The sequence below is a fragment of the Dipteris shenzhenensis genome, chromosome 9 (genome assembly GCF_047967505.1).
Source record: "Dipteris shenzhenensis isolate YYH24624 ecotype China chromosome 9, Dip_SZ_1.0, whole genome shotgun sequence".
NCBI classification, from domain to species: Eukaryota; Viridiplantae; Streptophyta; class Polypodiopsida; order Gleicheniales; family Dipteridaceae; genus Dipteris; species Dipteris shenzhenensis.
This window is the reverse complement of record NC_141604.1, coordinates 18,885,641-18,909,163: the sequence shown is the minus strand read 5'-3', so window position 1 is coordinate 18,909,163 and position 23,523 is coordinate 18,885,641.

The following is a 23,523-nucleotide window of genomic DNA, read 5'->3' as shown; positions in this document are numbered from 1 at the left end:
ACAATTCCACATGACAATTGTGAAATGCATTCTTTCATTACCAAAGTACCTAGTTAAAAGGCCTCTACTTTGCAAATATTCACCATATCATGCTATTGCGTTGAAAAGGCTCAGATGTGGCATCCCATACTGGTTATATTAATAACCAAATGGACAAATAAATTGCCATAATGTCAATATAGTAAAGTTGTCTCCATGATAAATTAGTCAAGGGGCATGTACACTCTGGGGGTCCATAATCTCATGCCAAATAAATCTATCTCTAGCTCTATCTATATATCACTCATATCATTGAGGTCTATACAAAGCCACACCTGACGATGATGATCTCCTTGAAAAATAATCAATCACCGCCACTATCTTCAACATCTGAGGCATTAAGCAGAAGTACTAGAATCTCCATATTGACATCTCTATCTTTTTGCTTCCAGCAGCAACTTGGACTAGTTTCCCTCATCTCGGATCAGAATAGATGAAAGACAACCTATGTTCAAAATGAAAATGCTTAACTTATAACATACGAGAAATGCTTAAAATTGAGGTCATGAGCTTAAATCATATATACTTACTTGTTCACATTGTTTAGGAAGAACAAAAGTATCACTTTCATTCGTCCAAATTTTGGATTCTATGGCAAACATGCTACTTGCATCTTTTCTTATTGTGGTACTGGGACCATTACATATAACTTTGAAGGATTTTACATCAAGAATGAAAATACCATTTTTTTTGTGACTATACAAACATTCACCTGTGGATCACCATCTGGAATTTGAAAGTCATCCCTCATAACATACCCATAATCTTGGATGTGCTGCAAGACAAAATTACGTTTGCACTGTGTGCAAGACAAGGAATCCTCTTTATGGAGCCACTTGGAGCTCCCATGCAATGGGCTTCACTATGATGGTGAAGAACTATGTCCAATCAGCTACACACAATCCACCTTCATCTTAAATCTATTATACTTTCACTAAAATGCAAGAAAAAAAAGAAAAAGATACTTATGTGCATATATGTTCTATTTTCATTGGTATTATCATCAGTATACCCATTAATATTACCTACGTTTATACTAACATCAGTATTTTTAATACTGTCAGTATATATTTTTTAAAAACCCAAGAATTTTGATGAAAAGAAAACCAAAACCAAAACATGCTTCATTGCTTTTTGTTGAGAATGGTGTAAATTGCACTATTGAGAAAGGGCATAAGGACAAATCCTAACTTTTGTAACATGATCTTACAAGAGTATCGAGTGACCATGTAGGACCCTTAGGGCACTTTTTACTCCAACTGCTGGAGGTTTTTTCCCTTTGCCAATTTTTTGCTTAGCCAACACCATCTATGTGACGTCTAATATACTTCGTATCCTACTTCACTACTCTCTGTGTCCTTCCCTAAATACTCCAACAAGTGGTATCAAGAGCCAACTTTGGATCCACCCTGCCTCCTCCAACTCAAATCTAGTCACTTATTTGAGGATATCTCACTGCCCTATTGTTGTACCCTTTCCTACTATTGGATGACATTTTCTAGCACTCACATTGTCTCAAATTGGTCACCCCTAGCTGGACTATCATCTACAACCATTTGCCATTTTGGAGGAGACTCAACACATCTATTTGGCCATTTTGCAGATTGTTAAATAGTTCTTCCTAGCTAGGAGTTCTCTAGAGGGTGCTATTTTTTGCTCAAAATAGAATCTTTTTTTAATGGTAACAATTTCAAAGATAGACCATATCCTTTCTATCCTTGCTGTAGAAGCATCATCATCTAGATTGGCTCTGTCTATTGTTTTGGTCACCATTCTATTGGATCCGCTCATTTATGTCCTTTTGTTTGCCACCTCTAAACATGTAGATCACCTCTTAGATGTTTGTTGTGCCAACAATGTTTCCTCAATTATAGTGAGCGTTGTTCTTGTCTTCAAAGGAGGAGATCTACTCAAGCATTGTTGTAAGTCGACACCGATTTTGGAGGGGATTCTAAGCTCATTTTTTCCAAAACAAGTGTTGGCTATTTGGATCTTGGTCACCATCTTTAGCACAAAATGTGTGCACTACAAGGTCGTTTGCTTGCATACAATTTGTCACCCAAACTGTGGCATCACAAACTATTCAAACCCAACATCAACTTTGCTTCAATTTGCACATAACTAAATCACATTGTGCTCTCTATCTGGCTGACTAGATTCAAGCAAAAATAGATTCTTGTTATTGTCCATTACAGGTCTCCTCTTATAAACTACCGAGCATATTTTTTGAAGTTGACTTTGTGCTAATTTTAGGAAGCTTGTCTGTCATCTTTCCACCATGAATTTGTTGTTGATTTTATACACATTAGACTATTTTTTTCCTAGAGGTAATCCAGTATGAAATGACACCATTGCCCTTTGAAATTTGGGGCTTTTTTCTCCATTTTCTTTTGCATCTGCTGGCGTTCATGCCATTGGGATTTCTTTTCAAGTTGTATAGGTAGTAAGAGTCAGTGGGAAAATTCAAATATTTCCACTTGATTTAGTACAAGCATTGTGGATGGTTACTTCAATGTAAACCACCAAAAACCAATTGTGAAAGACTAAAGCGTCAAAATAAGCATGGATATAAGTATCACTAAGGGAGCATCGCAATATTCATTAATATAACTACCAATATAAGCATCATAATAACTAGCAATATAACTATCCATATAAAGAGCATCATAATAGCCATCAATATAACTATCAATATAAAAATTTATATATTCATATTTTGACACTTATATAAATATTGTTTACATTTGACATTATTATTGGTAAACCTGAGACAGTTTTTATGGTTTTATCGACACTGATTTTTTTTAAATTAGGCAAAATTATGGCTAAATTAGCCCCCATCTACCCTGAATTTGTGTGTGTGTGTGTGTGTGTGTATGTGGAAGATTTTACAACACCCCTTTGCATAGTGAAAAGAAAAAAGAGCAAAGCTAGACAATGGAATTGCATTAACTAAAAAGTTTGTACAAGTTGGTGAATCCCTGTTTATAAAGAAAACCAGCAGTGGGCCATTTTGTAGAAATGACTTTGTGGAAACTGTACAAAAGTAGAGCTTGGATAAGTTCTGACAAGCATCACTTTTATTGAAGAGGGGAGTCTGCCTACTTGCCACCATCCAACAAGCAAAACAGTAAGAACTAGTTTTAACTTTAGTTGGGAAGACAGGTGTCATAAACACCCCTCCCTTGTTATCGGAGTCACAATAAAAATTAATACTTGGCCATACACTTATCAAGCTTAATGTAAAAAACAAGATTGCTTGGGTAGAAGAATGAGTTTAGAGGTTATAGGGAGAGGAATATTGAATCTTTATAGAAGGGGGGTAGGCGAGAAGAGTGTGGAAGGGGAGGGGGAGGGGAGGAGTTTATGGAAGAAGTGTGGAGGAGGAATAGTGATGCTAGAAGGTATAGTTATTAAACATCCAAGCACCAGAGGGAAATTCGAAACAAATGAACAGAAAGAAAAAAGGGGGAAAATGATTAAAAAGAAATACTCTAACTAAAGGTAAGCCAAAAATAAAGAGATTTGGATGTGGATGCCAATCCACAAGGCAAGAGATTAAGGGGAGGTGGGGTTTTGAGAAGTGTGAAGAAATTAATGAAAATTAAAGGACCAAAGTTTAAAGGGGGAAAAATAATGCAAGGAGTTAATAAAGGGCCATAGATTAAAGAAAATTAAAGAGATTAATAAAAATTAAAGGACCATAGATTAAAGAAAAGTAAAGAAATAATGCAAGGCTTTAATAAATCTAACTATGAGGGGAAAATAATATAAATAGAGAACAGGGGGGGGAGGGGGGGGATTATTGAGAGAATGAAAATAATGCATATATAGGAGGGGGGTTGTTGTGTGGGTTGAAGAGGAGAACATAATTGATTAAAAAGAATTAACTAATTAAAGGTAAGGCAAATGAAAAAATAAAGATAATTAAATGGGCTAAGGAGATAAAAGTTAATTTGAAAGTGGGGAAAGGGGGTTTAATATAAGAAAGAAGTTAAGCAAGGATATAAGAAAGAAAGTTGGGGGGTTAGCATAGGGCTATGAGAGGGGGAATGGTATAAGTGATTGAATCATGACCTCAGAGACCATAACGTAGTTCGATGGTGAAATGAAGGCGGCCCGAATCGTGAGCGAGCTTCAAGGAGTGCTCAAGGAGTAGTCCATGAGAATTGTAGAAGCATGTGAGAAGAGAAGAGGAAGGGGCATGGCAATAAAGGCACCAAGAGAAGTGGGAGAGAATCAACAAGAGACGAGCGGGACTCTGCAGGAGGCAGTGAGGAACCATAGTCAAGGCGCGATGAGTAGGGTAGGCCAACAAGAGAAATTAGATCCATCCGCACGAGCACACAATTGGAGCATGGATGTTGAAGAGCTACTTAGTGCAATTGGGGGAGGGAGCACGGAAGGCATGACAGTCAAGAAGAGGAGTGAGCATGGGCAATGGAGCAAGCCGCGATAGGATTAGATGTGGGTGCAGGGTAGTACCTCCTTAAACATGCTGGTGTGAGGCTAATGGAATTGAGGGAATGTAAAGAGCTAGGGAGTCGAGCGTGTAAGGCGGGCCAATTGCAAATGTGGGGAAATAGTATATGGAAATGTGAAACTATGGGAAGAGTAGAGAGTGGCGGGCGGATAGTAAATGCAGGGAGGGGGGGGTTATAAGGTAGCAAATAAACAAAAAAGGAAGGTAATTTGATTGTTTAATCGATGTATTTTGTAGGGGAGGTAGTCATAGTGGTGGGGGTAGTTTTAGGGAGTCAAGGTAGTAAATAGGAAAAGCTTTAGGAATACTTAGAAACAAAAATTAGGAATACTTTAGCAAAGTAGAGAAGACATAAATATGAAAAGATTTAGGAATACTTAAGCAGCAAAAATTAAGGCGAAAATTAGGACTCATCTAGGAATAATTTAGAAAAATTTGAGAAAAGAGGAGGTAATTAGGGGAATTTTAAAAATTAGGATAAAAATAGGAAAAAATAGGGTGAATTAGGAAATGAGGAAAAGAGGAAACGTAGGAAAAATAAAGTAGAGATTAGGGGGAAATAATAAAAATTAGGAGAAATAGAGAGAAATTAGAAATAATTTAGGAAAAATTTAGGAGAAATAGGGAGATATGGGAAATAATTAGGGAGAATTATGAGATTGGGAGAGCAAGGAAAGTTAGGGAAAGACAGGGGAACATGGGAAATTTTTAAAAATAGGATAGAATTAGGAAATTTTAAGAAATAATTAGGTAGAAATTAGCAAAAAACTTTGGGAGAGAAGGAAATTAGAGAGGGGGCCAAAAAGGTTACGAAAGATTACAAAAATTAAGAAAGGTGCAAGAGTGGGATAAATTGAGAGGTTTTTTAGGGGAATTTAGGAGAATAGCAGGGCGAGAAGGGTAGAGAGAGAGTGAGGAAGAAATTCATGATAGAGAGACAAAGGGGAAAAGGTAGTTTGCAAGGGTTTTCAAGGGAAGAAAGGTAATTAGTATGTTCAAGAGGAAAAAAGAGGATAGTAAGTGTGTGTGTGTGTGTGTGTGTGTGTGTGTGTGTGTAAGGACTGCTCAAAGGTACAGACTTTCATTTGACATATACAATTGAGGACAAAATGGCCTATCCTACCATGGCAGCTACATGCTAAGAAGACTTCACTGAATAGCATGCCATCCTTCCTCTCATTGTTGGAGCCACCGTCATCTCCACATTCCTCTAAGCCCTCATCCATACTGTCACCCCCTTTCTCAAAGTCCTTGTCAAAGTCATTTGGTAGCTCTTCCATATCATGCTACCTATAGGTTGCCCTCCTATGATGTATCATCGTTGGTTAGCACCACCACCCTCACATCACTGCTCTCCATGTTTGCCAACCATTGTTCACAGGTGTGAATATTGGCTTCCTGAGCCTACACATCGAAGACACAAAAGATATATATTTAAAAGCCCTTTGGGTAATGTGAATGCATAGATTAAAGTTTAAAGTAAAGGTTTGAGAAATTCTTATCTCAAAGAGTGAAATACTACACCTACATCTCAACCTTTGGATGAGAGTGTTGGCACGATGGTTGTGCATAGCTATATTCTTGAGGGGTGCAATCTTGGCCTCCCACATGCCTCTGCACACATGAGGCGTGCAGTCTTGACCTCCCACATGCCTCTCCACACATGAGGGGTGGAGTATTGGCTTGCCACATGCCTCTCCACACATGAGGGGTGGAGTATTGGCCTGCCACATGCCTCTGCATAGATGAAACATTAGATGGTATTACACACGAGATCGATATGTAAGATTTAAAAAAGTAGCAAAAAAGGAAGGAAAGATACATGTATAGAGCATTACATAAGTCGTGCTTTTCCCTTGATCTGAAATGGGATTTCAGCACTTTTTTTATGTGAGCTTTTGTAGTCCTCTTACATTGATTGTGCTTATCGAGGGTGGTCTTTACTTCATCCTATCCTTCTTCCATTCATCCTTATGACAACAAGTAGCTTGACTAGATATGAATGTCTTGCAGCCTTTTGAATCACCTCCTTTTTATGTTTTGAATAACCTCCTATTGATGTTTTAAGCAATCCACTATTTTGTTTACAATCCATCCCGAGTCAAAGGTGCAATGCTCAGGCATCAAAAACTCTTCATGCAACCTTCAAGGACATAAGTCTTATTTTCCTTTAGTTGTGATCTTAATCCATCGTGACTTCTTAGAATTTGGTGTAGCATAATTGCCGCATTCATCAAAGTATGGCATTCCCATTTGCATCCATAATGAGGCCCCCATCACCATCAATGGAATAGTGAATCGAGGCATCATTACATGGGGCATCATCATCATGTGAGTGTTGGATTGGCACCCAAGCCATGTGAATGAGAGGTGATACTATGAAGGGAGAGATAGCAACTAGTGCCTGATGCTTGTGCTACCTCCATTGTTGGGCACAAGCTGAGACTGCATGCTGTCTCTCATGCTCCTGCTCCATCTGATGCATGCTTGTAATTCACGAGGATCGATCTTTTGAAGAATATTTTGCACTTTATAAAAAATTGTAAATTTCTACTTTGCTACACCTCTAATCCCTTCCATGGGTTGCATATCATGTAGATTGCTCTCACTGGAATGGTCAAACCCAGTAGTTGCCATGTAGAATATATGTGCAGCTAAAACCAAAACCATGATCACTCCCACTGGATCCATAACTAAAAGAGAGGAGAAAGGGATGGGAAATTTACACCTCAATAAACTATGTAAAAACTCAAAATTATGTAAAAATATTTGAGAACTGTGTAGAATTGTGTAAAAATGTGTAACAATGTTCAAAAGTAAATTAACATACAATTATTGGGCCATTATGCAAGCTAAAAATGCAAATTTTTTATTCTAGTAGTAAAGGACCTAAAGTCCCCTCAAAAGTTTACAAAATTTCTTATTGGCTACACTCACTATCACTATCACTATCATTATCATTTATAGGGTCACCATGGATCTATAACATCATTTACTTCTTCCTCAAGAAGATTATGCTCTTCTTGAATGATGAACACTCGATTCAAGAAAACAAAAACACAATGCATGATGAGATCTATGTATATTGCCTTCAACTTTCTCCATAGCTTCCTCACTTCTTTGAAGCTATTTCTTGCCTCTTCCAAATAGTTATTCTCAAAGAACTACCTTTCAATAGACCAAGTATCTGCTACCACATTGCATTCAATCCACATCCTATCATGTTTGAGTTTCTCTCAAACATGGTGCAAGGACAAATCCATCTCTATAATGGAAGAGATATTGGCAACATGGGTCAAATTCGAAGAGCTAGTTTGTGGGCAAGGATGCTTCGTTGATTTGGAGACACTAAGTGTGTAAGGAAGGATTTCAGGATGTGTTTCCAATAGAAAACTTTGAAACCCAAAAACTTTGTGAATGTGTTTTGGAACCAAAAACTTTGAAACGAAACCCAAGAATTATGAATACCTACAAATAGAAACAACCTCAAAGACATGAAAGGCGAGGGAAAAGGGGTAAGAAAGAAGGGAAGAAATAAGGGAGGGGCTGAATATGAAGGATGGGTTGAATTTATCATGGAAATAAGAGATGAGATGGATGGGATGGATGCAAGAGAGGAGATGAATATGAGAGGAGTTGAATATGAAGGATGGGATGAATTTAATAAGGGGATGGTTGAACCTAGTGGGGGATGGATAGGGTGGAATGGATGAGAGATGCAAAGGGGGATATAGATGCATGGGAGGGGCTATATATGAAGGATGGGCTGAATTTATGAAGGGAATAGGAGATGAGAGATGACTATGAGAGGGGCTAAAAATGAAAAGCGAGGCAAGGGCAATGGAGAAATGGCTGAAAATAGGTGAGAAATGGGGGAAGGGGGATGGTTGAATGAGGGAAATGATAAAAGAGGGAAAGGTGTTTGAGAGATGGTGAAAAGTGAGAAGAAAGGAGGGGAGACACAAGCAAAAGGGGGAGGGCTGAATGAGGGAAAGGAGTGTTGAATATGTAAAAGTGAGGGATCAAGGAGGATCGTAACACCATGAGAGAGACATAAGGTAGGCAACACTCAATCTAATGCAATGTGTACTTGAACAATACAAAGATAGGCTTCTTATCTAGAGAGATCCTTTAGAATAGTCAACACATGTGGGATCCTTTGATCCACATCTCTCCTTGTGGATATCCTTGATCCACATCCTCACATCATGTAGTCCACATCCTAGGGTGGCTACTTTAATACATTCCTATACCATACCTTAGCCTCTAATATGTGCTCACGGCACCATATCTCAACACCTCTCCTTGGTGCCATGATCCATTGGCTCTATTGCAAGGTGGTCAGATGTGAGTTACAAGATCAAATCCTCCCTTGGGTGCTTACATGGCTACTCTCACGTGGTCAGGTTTGATTTACAAACTTGTGGGCTAAAGGTGGCAAGGCTTTTGCTTCTCAATACATGTTCTTCTTGTCATTCTGCTCATGGCTTGATGATGACACCACATAGTTGACTTGCCGGTTCTTCAATCTGCAACCTTCTTCCTTGTGTCCCAGCTTCTTGCAATGGTGACACTTTGCTTTGTTCTATAGTCTGCAGTCACTTTGATAGTGACCCATCCTTCTGCAATGGTAACACTTCGTTGATGTTTTACTGAACAATGCTTGTTCTTCATTATTGTTGTTGTGTGTTGATGTAGATGTCGATGTCAATGCCTTCAATTCTCTTTCTTTTTCAAGAAGATAGGATACACATTCCTCAAACTTTGGATCTTTAGATTCTTCAAAATGGTTGTCAATGCACTGTACTCTGTAGGCATGCTTTTAAGGAGGATTGCAAGTGCATCGTTTTCCCCTGATTTTGCATTTATGCCTTCTAGTGGGGTCATAATGCTTTTGATTTTGTTGACAAATTGTGCCATGGATTTATTGAAGCTCATGTGCAAACCATAGAATTCAATCTTAAGATGAATTTCTTAGTTTTTGGCTTTTGCCCCAAACACTATGTTCAACTCATCCCATGCATCTTTAGCATGATCCTTGGAGTCTATATGATGAATTATGTTTGAACTCAAGCGTAAACCAATGAGTGATAGTGTTGCTTCATCTTTTTCCTTCCAGGCATCATTTTGTGCAGTGGTTATGTCTTCTTTTACAGTCTTCCAAAGCTTTTGATGCATTAAGAGATACCTCATTTGTGTAGACCAGGTGTGAAATCCTTCCCCAGTGAACTTCTCAATAGTTGGGGTGCGTATCGCCATTGCAAATGTCTTACCAGTTGAAGAAAATTTCAAATCTGGTAGTATCTAATTACTAACAATGATTTTGACTTGACAGATGCATAGAGCTCGAAAAGGCGATCACTTTTCCTTTTTGGAGCGTGTGCAAATTCTTCTGGGATTGGAAGTTACAGCTTGTCGAAGTTTTATAAAGAAGACAAAGGGGAATGATGATGTGGCACAAGGATTCAAATGTAGCTTACAAAGTGTGCTTATGAAGGGGTAATAGTGCTTACAAGGGGTTCAATGCCATGTGGCAGTCTTTTAACTAGGCTAGTTAACCAAAGTTAAATAAACTCAACCATGGTGAGTTTCTATCAAGTGCCACGTGTCAATGAATGGGAACCTTACAGAAAATGTGTAGAGATAAGGCTCTGTGCAGAGATGTCAATAGTCGTATGGAGCAGTTTGTGGTCCATCATCATCGCTAACACTATGTTTGGTCATAGCAACCTTCCTACTGTGTGCTTGCGCTCACTAGGTGCATAGGGAGGAAATAGCATAAGAGCTCGACAGCAGCGTACGTTGCAACTTTGCTTACGACAGTAGCTCTTACTCATCACAGAGGCTCTTAGTTGTGGATACTGTCTTCTACCTCAGTTGGCTATCTCATTGGAGCATTTTGTGAGTTTTTAGGTAGGTATGGGGAGGAGCGCTGCAGTAGATGACATTTGGAGATGGTCGGTTTGCCTTCATTGCTTTGGACTTCCATATAGATTGTGCATGAGGGTAGACATTGAACACATGATAGTGTTAATTTGCGGGTTGTGTGTGTACCTTTTAGAGAATCTATATTAGTTCTTGAATCACTTTCTTCTTGTTTGTCTTTAGTAGATGTGCATTCTTCTCCATTTTGTGTCATTGCTTAAGAAGCTTCTCACATTCTTGTATGTCATTGTCCCCTATACCATTACTCTTCTTGTTTTTAGCATCCATGCCATCTAAGCATGTAAGAGGTGGAAAGAGAGATGGAGGAGGACGTTTCATGATTGTGAAGGACATGAAGCTTTCATGATTGTGAAGGATATGAAGTTACGGTGGGTGTGAATTATAATATAGGAGATATATTTGGTTTGTAACTATAAGATTAGCTTTATATAGCAATATTTCCTATTTTAAGAATTTTTTAAGCCATGAGAACAACATCAAATATGCATAAAAAACTTCTAATAGGTCTATCATATTTCTTAAATTACAATGCACATTGTCAAGGATCCCTAAGAATGGAAATGAATTGGCTCTTCTTGATTACACTCTTCATAGCATAAAGTTTATCACTTACAATAACCTTGTAGAGGAGTGTGGGGTAGAAGAGATGCATCATGGCACAAAGAGTGAGAGCACAAGTGAGGCAAAATCCATGTATTAGAATGAAGGAATGACCTCCATTTTATAGAAAAAGAGGATGGTGTAGGCACCTCCCCTAAATTAGTGGTAATCAGCCCCTACATCAGTGGGACTAGCCTAAATCAAAGGAACCTCCCATGTGGGGGCCTTTGGCTTACATCATCACTTAGGTCATACACTAGACACATCATAGCACTAGATGTGCCTCTACAACACACACACACACACACAGATGTGACTCCCCTAGATGCACACATGCACCATAGAGCAAGCCCTTGACCATAGTTATCCCAACATACCCCCCCTCAAGGGTTTGCCTCTTGCAATGTCAAGGATACATTTAGTCTCATAGTTTCTCATGCCATCTCATGGTGGTCACACATGGCCATCTCATGGTGGTCAAGGATAAATCTATGTCTAGGATCTCATGCTTGCAAAGGTGCCCAAGGGTTAAGGTTTACAAAAATGGGATAGACCAAACACATATCACATGGCCTACATCATATGGTGACCAGAGGTGATTTACAAAAGACATGACATTCTTTTTGGAGTACTACTTCAGGCAGAGAACCTCAAAATTTGACCAAGTGATGATAAACAAAAATTCAAAGACAAGTTGCTCAACAGGCAAAGTCCTTGTCTTCTACCACAAAGTTGGATGCTTCTTTTGCTGATGGAGTTCTCTCTTCAACCAGATTTGTCATAGTCCTCTTTTTCTCATTGCAAAACTTTTCAGAGTGATTATTCTTTCCATAATATGAGCAAGGGTTGATTCTATAACAATCCTTCTCAAGGTGTTTGTTCTTCCCACAGTGTTTACAAGCCTTGCACTTGCTCTTTAAAAACTTCACTGCAAGTGCCTTTGTATGCATTTCGCCCATTCTTGAAGTGTTCTTTCTTTCCTCTTCTTGTAAGGCACTAATGATGCCTTCTAATGAGGGTTGAGGAAGATTCTTCAAAGAACCACATTGTCAAAATCATGAGGCATGCTCTTTAAAAGCACTGCCATCATCCTCAATGATAGGGGAATTAATTGAAGCTAGTTGTGTCATAATACTTCTCATAGTGTTGACATGGGCAACAACATTATCTCCCTCCATTTTAATAACTTCATTTTTAGATTTAATTTAAAAGTATGGAAGCTAGCACCAAACAATATATCTAACTTGTGCCATGCTTTAAAAGGGGATTCCAAATCTGAAATGTGGTGTACATAGTCATCACCCAAACCTAATCCAATGATGGCATAGGCTTTCTCAATTCTCTTTGCATCTACAGGTATAGAAGTAGAGTCAGTGGCTTTTCCCTTGCCTTTTGTTGTAGTTGATTCACCTTCCTGAGAGGTTTGAGTTCCTTTCTTGACTAAGTCCCATAGATTTTCCTTCATAAGCACAAACTTTATCTTCATCTGCCAAGTATGGAATCCTTGGCCATTGAACTTGTCAATTTTATAAGTAACCATGAGAGGGTCTTACCTTTGTCAGGCAGTGTCTACTCTCTTACAAAATGACTAATTTTGTGGAACAAAGAAATCTCCCTCACCATACAGATGTAGATTGCTAGAGATAAATTCATAGAATCCTAATTGTTTAGCATATTCATACCCTGTTGGCTTCTCCCAAAGTTTCTTGGTTGGGGTCTTCTTCACTTTGAATTTTGTCCTTCTTGTAGTCTTCTTCAAGTGATGAGCATTAGAAGAACCTTTAGAGCTTGACATTTTGACAAAAGATCAGCCCAACTGAATTTCAAACTGAAAATGAATTCTCTTATCTATATTTTGGCTTTACTTCAATCCTCAAGCATCACTCTAGCATTTACTCTAGCATCAAAAGTCCAAAACTATCAAAAATGCATTGCAATAGACTAGCTCAACTTCGAGGGCAAATTCACACAATTGAAGAAGAGTTTGAGAGGGCTTTCTATGCAAAACTAAAGCTTGAATACCCAAGTAAGTTCACCACAGAGCATTGCTGAAATAGTGGGCCTTTTTGTCTGAGAGAGTTGCACCTTCTTTGATTGTCTTTTCTCTGATTTCTCCTTGCTCCAACAAGCATTGGCCTTCAAAACTCATCAGTAGAGGAGAATCTAGGCATGGACCAGCTTGTGCTAGGAGGGCTCAGGAAATGGTTGAGCAGAAGAGCATAATTATGCATTTTTTCATCTCAGCTTGCTTGAATCAGCACGGGTGGAATACACCATATCTAGGGAAATTCTCTGGGCTAAAGGAGCACCCCATAGTCTAGAAACTCCAACTAGAAGGGCTTGGCAAAAGTCATAAGGAATGGGGAGAATAGAGCTATGAGATGTATACTTTCTATGATGGTTACTCCGGGTTTTATCAAATTATAATTGCTAAGGAGGATGTGCTTAAAACCACGTTTGCCACACCTTGGGGGATGTTTGCATTCAAAGTAATGCCATTTGGCCTCACCAATGCTCTTGCTACCTTTCAAAGATTTATGCAGATGGTATTTGCTTCTTATTTGGGGGTTTTCTTAAAGGTGTTTTTAGATGATTTTTGTATATTCTCGGCACGTAAGGAGCACGTCATGAAGGTTAGGTTCGCCTTCCAAAGGGTCAATGATGCGAATGGCAACCTCAACCCTGATAGATGCACCATTGGAGCCACTCAAGGGAGGTTACTGGGACATATTGTCTCATCCGAGGGCATCCAGCCTGACCTCGAGAAGGTAGAACTATCCTCAAGCTCTCCCTACCAACAACCAAATGTCAAGTACGCTCATTTGTTAATCTAGTAGGATACTATCACTGCTTCATTGATCAATATGCTACTTTGACGTGACCCATGACTACGCTATTAAAAGATGGTGTTGATTTCTCTTGGGATGAGGATTGTGATCATGGGTTTATACAAATCAAGAGTGCTTTGGCTTAAGAACCCATTCTATGCAATCCTAATTGGTCAAAGACTTTCTATATCAATCTTGGGTTTGGTGAGCACACTCTGGCAGGTATTCTTCTCCAGCAAGGGGAGGATCGGTTCATGTATCCCAATCGATTTGCTTCTTGACAATTGTTTGAAACTGAACGACGCTACTCTGAGGCTAACAAGCATGCCTTGTCTTTGGTGTTCTGCATTGAGAAATTTAAGCATTATGTGGTTGGAATGTCCTTCATTATAATCTCTAGCAATGGTCTTGCAAAGCAGGTTCTTCAATCACCAAATCCCATGGGCCGGTTGGCCAAATGGTTGGCAGTTTTACAAGAATATGATTTTTCTTTCAAAATTGTAAAAGTGGTTGTTCTAACTTGAAGAATGCTTTGATTGATTTAGAGGAGTGCCTCACTATAACCCTTGTAGCAGCAATAGAAGTTGGGGATCCATGGTATGGTGGTATCTATAGGTTTCTGACTGGTTTCTCCTTTCCTCCAGAAAGTACTAGCTATGAGAGAAAGAAAATCCGTAGAGATAGTAGGCGCTACACTCTCTTTGATGGGGTGTTGTACCGTTAAGGCATGGATGGGGTACTAAGATGGGGACCATTGATGCAAATGAATTACCTAAGGTATTGAAGAACTATCATGATGGATTTTGTGGAGGCCACTATGCCAGTGACTATACAGCTAAGAAGATTTTACATGTTGGGTACTATTGGTCGACGTTGTTCAAGGATGTCACTATGTATTGCAAAACTTGTGAACCATGCCAATTCTTTGGTAGGAAGGATTTGCGTCCTAGGCAACATCATCCAATGATGTCCATCCATATGTTTCAGAAGTAGGGAATAGATTTTGTCAGGCCCCTGCCCATGACTGCCCACAAAAAAAAGTATCTTTTGGTAGCCACTCAGTATGTCACAAAGTAGGCTGTAGCTATCGCCCTCCCCACTGCAAATGGTAAGGCAATTTCAAAATTCATATTTGAATGTATCTACACAAGGTTTGGGACACCCATGGAAATAGTATCTGACCATGGGAGTCCATTCTTAAATGAACAGTGGAGTTGCTCATGGATCGCATGGGTATTGATCATCGCACTTCTAGCATCTATTATCCAGCATCCATGGGACAAATGGAATGGACCAACAGCCACCTTTATAAATCCATGGGGAAAATGGCCACAGGGAATAGGAGCCAGTGGGATCAGAAGGTCACTGAAGCCATGTGGGCTTACAACATCACCAATAAAATGTCTACAGGTCACACTCCTTTTGAGTTATACGGTACTGAGGGAGTTGGTGTACGGTACTGAGGCAATTTTACCACTAGAGATAGAGATTCTTGCCTTGAGATTGGCACAAGAACAGAGGAGGGGACAGAAGATGAACATGTAGAGGCCAGGTTGGTACAACTTCAGAAGTTAGATGAAACCCGGCGCCTTGCACTACATCAAACAGAGATCCAAAAGAATCGAGAAAAGCCTCGCTTGGATGCAAAGATTTGCAAGGGATGGGAAAGACACTTTGCTGAAGGGGATGTTGTGCTATGCTTTGACAATAGATTAGACCACCCAATGGATAAAAAAATCCTTCCACTATGGACTGGTCCATACAAAGTCATTAAGGAACGTAGCAATGGGGGAGACCCCCTCTCTTGGCTACCTTGATGTGACATGCTCATTCTTGTAAAGCCACCTAGCTAGTACTTTGATTTCCCCCATCCTTCCTTTCAAATAAAGCATGACCCTCTTCCCTTGATGTCTCCATCTCTACATTCCACCTCCCATCATGTACATGCTCCTCTTTCCCCTCTCCCTTCCCCCATTGTGCCATAGTCTCCCTCTTCATTCCCACCCTCTTTATCCCTTTTCCCCACCCATGTTAATGCTTCTCCCCTCGTTCCCTTTCCCCCATGGCCCTCGAGCATCGCCATGCCTAGCATCTAGCCTCATGCCTTGATTTCTTTTCTAGTTATAATAGTTTACAAGCCAAAATGAAAAGATGATGGCCCAGTAATTTAGTCACTTTCCCTCTACTGTAGAAAAGTTTTACAAAGCATCCTAAAGAACTTGATAGGCCTCATCAATAGTAGACTTTAAGTGCCCCAATCTCAGCTCAGTGGAGGTATTCATCATTGCAATGATGTGTATATGCTCTTGATGATACATAGGACTCTCAAAAAAGACTTATGGGGCATGGGCCATGGAGAAATCCAATCAATGCATGTGTCTCAACCAACAACTAATTCAGCATGGAATCTTCATAAAGATATGTGGCAATAAAAGGAACACTATGCCCAAACTAGTCAGCATGGGTGGAACATACTTTGTTGTTGAATCTACCCAATGGTTATCCATTTTAATGCTTTATAGTCCCTCATTAGATTGAGGTGATGTCCAATGGAGTTATAAATGGGTTCAAATTTGGCTAGGGGCTATCTTTTGTTGTGTCTAAGTGCCTTCCCAAAACTCCTACCATTATTTGCTCATTAAGGCAAACCCTATGAATGAATATCCCTTTCAAGCTATTTTGCTATCAATCGTAACTATATATGAAATTGCATGGGTTGGATATTGTTGATTTTTAAATGGGACCATACTTGGTAGGATGTTAGTTCCCACTATGTTCTAGAATCCTAGCAAGTGTCATCCCAGTTGGATTAGTCTAGTCTAACATGCCAATGTTATATCCTAATTTATTTATCTTTCTTGAAAAAGAGGGTTTATATTAATATTTCAAAAGCTACAACCATTTTACAAAATTTTTTCTCTGCCCATGTGAAACAAAACGGGGAGATATAGACACCAAAAGTAACTAATCATTTCAAGGAAAAAACTACTCCTCCTCCTTAGGCATAACCACTTCATCCTAAAGACCACACTAACACCAAGGTGTTAGGAGCAGAGGAGATCTATCCAACATTTAAGATTGGAGAAGTAACTTTGGCAATGTGCTAAGCATGAATGCAAGTTGGTAGTGATGTAGCCCCCATTAAGGCACACACCATCCATAGAGGGGTGGACACATACACTGCTTGAGCTCCCACCGGTTTGGGAGGAAGAAAAGTCCGAGCCTTATGCATGCTCGATCTTCTGTAATGAACCTATGGCATATTTCCTTCTGGCGTGATCGAAGAGCTTGGAACCACCTAAGAGGTAATTGTGGGAGATAAATAAGAAGGAGCCTAGTAAGAATCTTGTTTGGGGAAAGAAGGCATTTGCAAAAAACATGGGCCACACCTCCACCTAGATGACCTGGAGACATAACCTCGAATAGTACACCAGCCCCAGATGTGTTGATAACACCACCAACAAAAGCAGAATATGGGAAAATAGATTAAGGAGAGAAAATTTGAGATGATTTAACTATCCAACTACCGGAGATTGTTGTATGAGCCACAATGATCTTCTATGCCACACCCTCCTGTGGGAGAGGCTAGTCTTTTTCTTTGTCTAGGGAGTTTGAGTTATCGTCAAAACATTCCACCAAAGGTTTACAGGTCTTTGTTGTGAGCTTGGTCATAGCCACATCTTTCTTAAGGCTGACAAGGTTTTCTTAATGGCAAATCCAATAGGGCATCCTAAATATCTGATAATTTCATTAGCTCAGATCCATCTAAAAGAAAACCTTGTATACCATTAAGGTAAGGCATCGCACCACAACCAAACTGCCGTGGTTTTGTCTTGATCAATTTTGGAATCAGAGACCAAAGAAAATTCCTCAAAGATAGACAATAAATTTTTTTAATTATCCTCCCTTCCAACCAAAAGACTCGAGTTATCATCATCAAAAAATTGTGTATAGAAATTAGAACCATTTAGTAGTGGCAATCCTTTAATGCATCCTTTAATCAAGCTTGCAAAGAAGAGGTTCAGTCACTATGGAAAATAGCAAAGGAGCCAAAGGGAATCCTTGCCTAATAGACATCCTAAGAGCAAATGAACCTTTCAAATAACCATTAAATTACAAACTGGCAAAAGCATTGGAAAATAGTACTACTATAGTTGCACAAAATGCTTGATCAAACCCCAATCTCTAAATAGTGGTGATGATTAAACTCCAACTAATTCTATCATAGGCTTTTCAATATCTAAATTCAAAAAAATAAACCTCTCATTATGCATCATAGCATAATCAATAGCAAGGGCAACATTCATCATAGCATTCTATATATTTCTACCAAATATGAAACCATACTGCCTAGCATGAAGTTTTTTGCTTAGAATGAACTTAATCTTGTTGGCCATAGCTTTTGCCATAACTTTATAAACACAATTCAACATAGTAAGGGGCCTCTAGTGCCTAGGTAGAGACCTGTTCTAACCCTGAGGAGTTAAATTTGTATTATCTACAAATTGGTGACTTGCTATTTTTAGATACCCATCTAGTTAGATGCCTTTGATTTCTCATTTGTCTACGCAATAGGGCCCACAAAAGCTCTAATTGAGCGTTTACGATGATTTGTGGTTCAGGGAAAGTCAACCAAACCGAATAGACGTCCAAGTATTGCAGATTTTTATGGGATTTTTGACATTGCTCCAAGATGTGGTATACAGCTCAATCCAAACCAAGGACTTAGACTAGCCAATGACTGAGTCTTTCTTGGATGCCAAGATGTAACATGAGTGACCGATCATGGAACTTGTAACATTTTTAATTTTATATATCATCCAAGTTTGGATCCACTCCATTGTTCAAACAGTTTGTATATTTATAGTGACATGATAAATGATGCGATGATTAATGTTTAAATATTGTTTATATAAGTAAATGATGCGATAAAAATGATGATCCAATTGTCAAATATGATAAATAATGCAAAAATTAATGTTTAAATATTATTTGTATAACTGAATGTTACGATAAAAATGATGGTCCAATTTTAAAATATGATAAATGATGCGATAATAAATATTTAAATATTATTTGTATAGGTTTAATATTATTTAATTGTTTATTATTATTTAAATATTTAATATTATTTGTGGTTACAAATTAATTTTATCTTGTTGTCATTTGAAAACACGTGACATCCATTTAAAAATGGGCTTGTACAGGTCTAGATAGAGCCAAACATGGTAGAATATTGGGTTTTGTCATGCTCTATGGTCCCCACTAGGTTTCATTCCACTTGGGTCACTTTAGCCCTGCATGCCATTACTGCACCCTATTTTTGTGCTAGGTGGGGTTAAGATTCTAAAGTTACTTTACAAATAGGAACATTCATATATAAAACATTTGGTGTTCATAGGTCTAAATAGGACCAAATCTAGTAGGATGGATCCCCTTATGTTCTACATTTCCACCAATTTTTAGGTCACTCTAGCCCAACAAGGCTTATGAAACATCACAATTTAGTGCCACGTGAGTTTAAAACTAAAGAAATTAGGACATCCATTAAAAATGGGGGCTACATAAATCTAAAAAGGACATAAATTACTTATATTCTAAGTTTCATTTCACTTGGGTCACTCTGAGACAACATGCTAATGATACACCCGTATTTAGCATATGGGTGGAGTTAAGACTATAAACCTAATGACACCCATTTTAAAGTGGGCTTGCAAGTGTGTTATGAGAACTGGAATCATCCCATTAATTTAATCCTTCAATATTTAGTTTAGTGAGATCCAGCATTTTTGTCGCATAGCTGATGCATGTGTGCTCGTTGTTCCATAGTGATGCATGTGTGCTCCTACATGGCTAGATATATAGCTGCGACTGTATGAGTGTGTAGCATTGTGTGCACCACTTATGCGATGATGGTATGTGTAGCATGTGTGCACCATCCGTACGATTTTATTCATGTGTAGCATCAGGTGCACCATGAGATAGTATGTGTCGCATGTGTGCACCATTCATCTGTGAATTATTGATTTCGCGTTGCTATAATACTGAAATGATTGATTGTGGTGATTAATTCCAAGGTTATCTTATGCTTGAAATATTTCATTACTATCGATTGTGTGAATCCAAGGGAAGAGTAATTGATCGGGCAATGGCATCTGGCAAGCATGATCGGCCATATTTTGGGCACGTAGGTGCAACTCCAATGATGCAGGGATGAATAAGGCTTATGCCTAATTTTTGATATTACAAAAGCTTATGTACATATTTGAATCTTGGAATATTAATGGCTTGGCTAAGTGTATAAACTAAAGTTAGAAAAAGCTTTATTTTTAGAAAAAGCCAGCTATTCTAGAAGGTGGATGGACTTTTTGTAAAAGGGTGCATGGAGGAAAGCACAGGGGCTTTTGTATGATTTTTGCTCGAAAGCTTTTTGGGGAAATATACATAAATACATAGGAGGTGGAAGGAGAGCACCACTCCTATGGGGGGAGATTGTACCCAGCACGCTTGTTCTGTCTCTTTCGTTTGTGAGTTTTGAGAGTTTGTGCATATTTTCGAAGAGTGTTGCTGTGTTTTTCAAGGATTTGCAGATTCCGCGAGTGTTTCCGGTCACAATGGTATCAGAGCCAAGGTTTCATCGTCCATAGCACGGGAAGCACATGCACCCCGTGTCCTCGAACAAGAAACTGCAACATGCATCAAATTGTAGACGCTGCATACAAGAGTGCAATGAAGTTCGAAGCAGCAGAAGCGAACAGCGCAGAACAGATCAGAGGTAGAAAAACATGCGAGGAAGAAATAAAATCGCAGCAAAAGAAGTCAGCCGTACACAAACAAGTTAAAGCTTGCAATGCACGCCCATGCCCTAGCTCCTCCAAGCGTACAACAAAGGTGGTGACCAAGGCATAGTCCTTGGCATAGCTGGCACCATTGGCTACGCACGAGAAAGCCTTGGGAGATTGCTCTTAAAACTTCTCTGGAGGTCCCCCATCCTGGTACTGTTCTAGCTCAAGTCTACTTAACAATTGGTGACTATCCACTAGATCAAGTCACTTTGTTACTCTATTCTTTGAAGTTCCTAGTCATAAAGATATCGAGTAGGAGGTAGTCTACAAGTGCTATCGGACATGAGCTTTGCTTTGTACCTTGCAACGTGGATTCACTTGTTGGAATTGTGTGAGTTCGAGAGCCCACAGAGATACTATTCAACAAATAGCCGCTTTCAAAGCTTGGAAACCGAATTGAGATAAGTCTTGTGTTTGTGTGTATTTCCTTTCATGGTGATTTCTTCTTTGCACCGTGCACATACTTAACTATGTTTGGAAGGCATACTCCATCAGAGATAGGCTATCCTGAAGATCTACATCATGATGAGGATGTGGAGAATGATCACCATCGATCAAGAAGAAGTTTAACACCGATGACACTTATTAAGGAAGAATGGCGAGAACACTATCAGCATAAGAAGCAACAATGTCAAGAAATTGAAGATGCTCTATGCCAAGTGACGATAACTTGGAAGCCACCTATATCGATTGAGGATGGGGAACCTATGCATGCATCAGATTCCCTAGATGCATGCAAACATCATGCACGGGACCTTGAGCAGGAACTTGAGTACATGCGCAACATGTGCGACATGCATAAAGCCAACAAAAAACGCACAAATCGAGCGTTAAAAGAGATGGCTGAAGTCACAAAGAAGCATATGAAGGATAGAGATGATGAAAAAAGTCAAAGCAACAAATCATCAGACACCAGTGGTAGTGAGCATGAAAGAATCAAGACGAGACATCAAAGGAAGAAGAAGCGACATGGAAGACTTCACTACGATGACATCATGACACTACTCCTTCACATGAGTCCAGCGATGAAGACAATGTGGGAAAGTCCATCTTGAAAGCATTCAAACTTCGTGATAAGAATAAGTCTGGTAAGATTAATCGCAAAACTACTTCTTTTCCAAAATATGATGGTAAAAGAGATGGACAAGCTTTACTTGCATGGATTAGTTCTTTCAATCAATACTTTTTGGGAGAATGGTACGAAGAGATCGAGAAGGTAAAACTTACTACAAGTCACATGACAAGCAATGCACAATTATGGTGCAGTGTGGTTGCCGAAAGCACTCATGTTCCAAAGACATGGGAAGCATTCAAAGATAAAATCAAGAAGCGCTTCCTACCTACACAGTTTGAAGAGGATACTCGCAGGCAATGGCAAAGATTGAGGCAGTTGGATAATGAGAGTGTGGATGCATACACCAAGAAATATCTTTTCTCTCTACTTCAATTGCAAACCATTGAGAAAGTGTCCCTAAAGGAGCAATGTCATACCTTTGTTGAGGGTTTACACCCTACTATTCATGCTAATGTATGTATGCTTCGACCATCTATAGCTTCTGATGCTATGGATTTGGCATTAGAGTCAGAAAGAAAGCAAGGAAGAAGCTTTGCTACTCGCACCCCTCGAGCAAAGAAGCATACTTCATACTTCAAGCAGGAGGGTGTAAGAGGTAAAGTTGGTAGATATGATGGTAAGTCTAATTGGAAACCTGCTAAGTCACGTATTAATCGAAGAACCAAAGAACTTATCACATGTTACGATTGCAAAGAGAAGGGACAATACTCTTATGAATGTCCAAAGAATCCACTTGCTACACACAAGACAGGTACCCATGCAAAGAATGCTACCAATAACAATGGAGGCAATGGAGGGAGAACTAATGGACGTACCAACAGTAATAGTCAGCACAACAACTTCGCACTGATCAACTACATTGATGATGGATCCCATGCTAAATCTTTCAAGCAAGAGGGTGAGGATGAGGACAACAACACTGAAGATGCCGACTACACCCCTTCAGCAGGTAAGTGTTATTCAGGTAAAAGTGCATCTTATTTTCGTACTTTTTTGTTACATATGACTGCACTATTGCACAAAAAAGAACATAGTGTCTTATTTGATGATAGAAGCACCCATGATTTCATTTCACAATGTTTAGTTGAAAAGTTAGGGCTCGCAACCATTAAAACAAAATATAAAGTCAAATTAGCTTTTCAAGGATCGAATTATAATTGTTTGCAAATGGTTAAGGATCTTGAGGTGACTTTAGGGCCATTAATTGAGAGCCGTGATTTCTTAGTCACTCCTTTGCGTGAGCAAGATCTCATTCTAGGGATGCCTTGGTGTGTCGATCATAATGCCAAACCTAATTATCTTGAACGCACCATTACTATGACTCAAGGCACTGAGACTATGACTCTAGAATGCAATAAGAATCTTCTCTCTTGGCCTATATTGTCACATACCCAAGCTAAAAGAGCTTTGCGCAAACATGAGAAGACATATCTGGTTATGGTCAATAAGATTGAGGTTAGTCCTGAGACTAAGAAAACTAAGCAAGAGCCTTTGGATTCTTTTCTAGCTACCTATGATGACTGCTTTATGGGAAAACTTACCCCCTGGCCTACCTCAATCTAGACCTGAGGATCATAAGATTGACCTTATTCCAGGTAGCGCACCACCGTGTAAATCACCATATAGACACAATCCTATTGAGTAGCAAGAAATTCAATTCCAAATAGAAGATCTTTTGGCTAGAGGCCTAATTCAACCTAGTAGCTC